The sequence below is a fragment of the Oryzias melastigma genome, linkage group LG1 (assembly GCF_002922805.2).
Source record: "Oryzias melastigma strain HK-1 linkage group LG1, ASM292280v2, whole genome shotgun sequence".
In the NCBI taxonomy this organism is placed as follows: domain Eukaryota; kingdom Metazoa; phylum Chordata; class Actinopteri; order Beloniformes; family Adrianichthyidae; genus Oryzias; species Oryzias melastigma.
In genome coordinates, this window is record NC_050512.1 from 22,550,243 (window position 1) to 22,554,271 (window position 4,029).

The following is a 4,029-nucleotide window of genomic DNA, read 5'->3' on the forward strand; positions in this document are numbered from 1 at the left end:
CTTCATAAAGAAAAAAATATTTTTTAAATTACGACTTTAAATCTCGTAAATTTGCGAGAAAAAAGTCGTAAAGGCTAAATTACGAGAATAAAGTCATATATTTAGGACTTTAAAAGTCATAGGCTAAATTTACGACTTTTATCTCGTAAATCTACGAGATTAAAAGTCGTAAATTTATGAGAAAAAAGTCATAAATTTACGAGAAAAAAGTCGTACATTTACGAGATTAAAAGTCGTAGATTTACGAGAAAAAAACTCGTAATATTACTTTTTTTTTTTTGGTGGCCCTGATACTCCGTCGTACAAGACAATAAGCAGCAAAAAAAAAAACTTTTTTTTGTGTTTTTTATTTTTTGTTTCTTTTTTGGTTAGTTAAAGTGTTGAATAAGTTTACTTTTCACGACTACCAAAATATTAAAAAAAAAACAAAAAAAAACGGCCTCATTATGTGGAAAATAGTCTCAATAATTAGCGATTACAAAAACAAAAAATATATTTATCAATTATTTATTGAAAACACAAATATGATTTCAAATTGGCTTTTTTGGGCTCTAAGCTTTATGTATAAGCAGCCGAATGAACAGACGATACAGGTAAGTTAAAGCTGTCCTGCTTTCCTGTCTCCATAAATTAACTAATGATCCGTTGATGCAAAATACACGCGTCCAGTTGAAAAGTTAAGTACATAATGATGAACCGTTATTTATTGAATTCAGTTAATATGACTCTCTGGCCTGCAGGGAGCTCAGAACCATGTAAACTGGTTTAAATCTATCATTTCACACCACAGTAGAGCCATGTTAGTGTAAAAAAAGCTCACCCATAAATATCCAAAGATATTCTGATCATATCGTTCTCTAAAATTATCTGTACCATGAAAGGTAAAGAGATGTAAATGCACATGGACTCACAAAAAACTTTAATGCATGAACTCATTAAAAAGATGGGAACAGATACTGAAGTTCATCTGAATTATAACTGCTGTACGGGCTCCACCCTGTGGTTGAACACTGACACCACTGTGAGCAACTTGAAGTCTCTGCTCTCAAACAAAACTTCTCTGGCTCTAAAACTAGTATATTCCAGTTTTTCATCAGAGATTTTACAAATATAAAGCTACAAAACAACAATGGCTGAGATGCATTGCTGAAAGAAGAAACGGAAAGGATGTTTCCCAACTTTGAAGCATGCATTGCAGTGAGACTTGGAATTGCCCACTTTGGAGCATTGAAAATCCTCGTTTTCTGTTTGTTACATAAATATTGGGAGGTGTGTTTATCAGTGGTTTGACATTTAGAAAAAGTCATAAGGAAACACTCCATGACACATAGTTTTAATTATGTTAAAGATTCCTTTATTAGTCATTCAAACTATGCTTTTATTTTGAAAATATTAAATGTAAATTCTATAGCAAATGAACTATGCAGTTTAGCATTTTGGTCTCTCTTTTTTAAATGTATCAAATCAATTAAGAAAGTGTTTGAATAAAAGATAAAATGTCTATAATTTAAAAAACAAAATCTATTTTACTCTTTTTAAAGGTTTTTCTGCTGTTTTTCAATCAAAAATCAATTAAATAAAAGCTGCAGGACTGATACTATACCCAGGAGGTGACAGATCTTGATGAGGACACGTGTTTGTATGAATTTTAAAGTTTTACTCTGCTTCCTTTTTGCTTTTTCCTGCATCTTTAGGGTTTTACAGAAGTTCACCATTTTTTTCTAAAAAGATAAAGATTGATTGATCTGGTCCCGCTGAACCCTCATCCTCCTTCATGGCTAATTTCTGGTGCTGGTTAATTATCCGTATCTTCACATCACCCTGTCATCAGTGGTGGAGATGAGAGCAGCTGGGTGACCTCTGTGACCTTTGCTGAGGTCCTGAATGGCTGACTAGCATCCTGCCTGTGAGATGGTGTGTTCAGTTTTTTTGTAGGTTAAGTGTGTGAGTGTGCTCACGTGCTTTCATGTGTGTGACACCCCGGTGTACGTGCGTGCCCTCCCCGGCCTCACCGGCTGTTTGCGGCCTCGGGCTGTGCGACCAGGGCCGGGGACGGGCCGTGTGTGCTCAGCAGGGGACGGGGTTCAGGCGCTGGGAGCCGCGGCCGGGGGAGCTTTGATTCCATAATGAGCTGTTGTCTGTTGTGGAGCTGTGGAGCAGCTCGCAGGGGACAGTGGAGCATTGTGTGGAGCGCAGCTCGCTCTGGAGAGAAGACCTGCTGGGGAAGGCCGGACAACACCGGAGCTAATGTCCCCTAGACTTTTCTGTCTGTGTGGGGCATATTTGTATCTTATTTATCTATTCTCCTAAAATGTCGAGCTGCTTTTTTTTTACTCTCTCTGGTCACTTTCACCTACTAAAACCTGGTGTCCACATACATGAACATCACATTTTGGGTTAAATGACCACAGAAGTAAATTCAGCTTAACTGGGGCCCTGTGACTACATGTAGAGAGGGTTAGGTCAAATACTTTTTGGGGTTTAAAAGCTTAAAGTGCAGTATTTAAACTTTTTTTCTCTCCTTATTGGACCAAATTGACAAATCCTGTACAAAGTGCACAACCAAATGCATTGCAATCTACAGCCCACTAAGAATTTATCTTCAAATGTTTCCACATTTTATACATTTCATTTAAAATATTAAAGAGATTTGGCTCTTTAGTATCAAGAGAAACAAAAGTGATCGATTTAGATCTCAATTGATTAAAAGACAAACTAAAAAAAATACACCAATAATTGACTTTAAGCTCTATTTTTAGTGTTTTCGGTTGTCGACTAAAGCCATTTTTCTGTGGCATTTATCCATCGCTAACATTGCTGTTGAAAAAATGAAAAAAAGGTTAATTAAATACTCCCCCCTTGTGCTTCCACCTAGCACACTTTCTTATGAGTTCAACAACCTAAAACTCTAAACAAAGAGCTTAAAGTCAATTATAGATGTATTTTATTTCGTTTTACAAACCCATAATCAATTAAGAACTCACCAATCAATCAGTAGTTCATAAGATAAGCTAATATCAATAAGCTGACAATTTTAGCATCAACCCTAAAAGAGGCAGAATGAGACAAAATCATCAAAGTATAAGAATAAATGCTAGAGAGAAGTACAAGGGTGATTTATTTATTTTAATTTTAAAACAAATGTTTGCAACAGATCAATTCCTCAGAGAAATTTTGATTTAAATTAAAATTATGGCTTCAAGCAACTTTGGTACCAACTCCTATTTTATGAGGCCACACTGTTAAAGTCTTTATTACTGCACTTGGGCTTAAAATTAACGTTTTTTGTTGGAAATAGTTTAAGCTTAAAGAGGAAAGATGATATGACTTTAAAGTCCCACTTCATCTATATTCTTAATCTATTGTAAATTGTTCCCAGTGTTTTTTTTTTTTTTTTTTTTTAATAATGCAGTTTTTAGCCAAAATCAAAAGGCCTGAGCTGTTCTTTTAAGATATATTTCTTGGCAGATTGGTTTATCAGAAATTCACCTCTGGACTGCTTGCGCAAAAGTAATCCTACATAAATATCCCAGCATTCCTTTGTTTACAGTCTCCCCTGCTAGCTTACAGCCCCTCACAACCCTAAGCTAACAGATAACAAAAAAAATAAAAATAAGAAAAACAATACTGGAGCTATCCAGCCGTACAGTTTTGAGCAACGAAGACGAACACGGATCTATTTGCATTAGAACTGGGGCAGAGCAGGGAGAATTTACTGGATCACAAACCTGCGCTTTTTCAAACCGTGGGTTTTCATGAATAAAGAAATACTCAGAAACAGAGTTTTGTTCTTAAATTATTTTATTTATGTCATCCATCATTGGAAAATGCTACAGGAACATGTGGCAAGCATTAAAACATGATTTTCATCTTTAAATAGCAAAACTTTTCCCATATGAATAAATTAAGAAGTGGAAACAATTGTCCAATTAAAACAGGTTTAAAGTCAAAAGTATCACTTTATCACGAAGCCTCTGTGTTGATTACATTTATACATTTGTAGACATCAATAGTGAATCCTTTATTTTT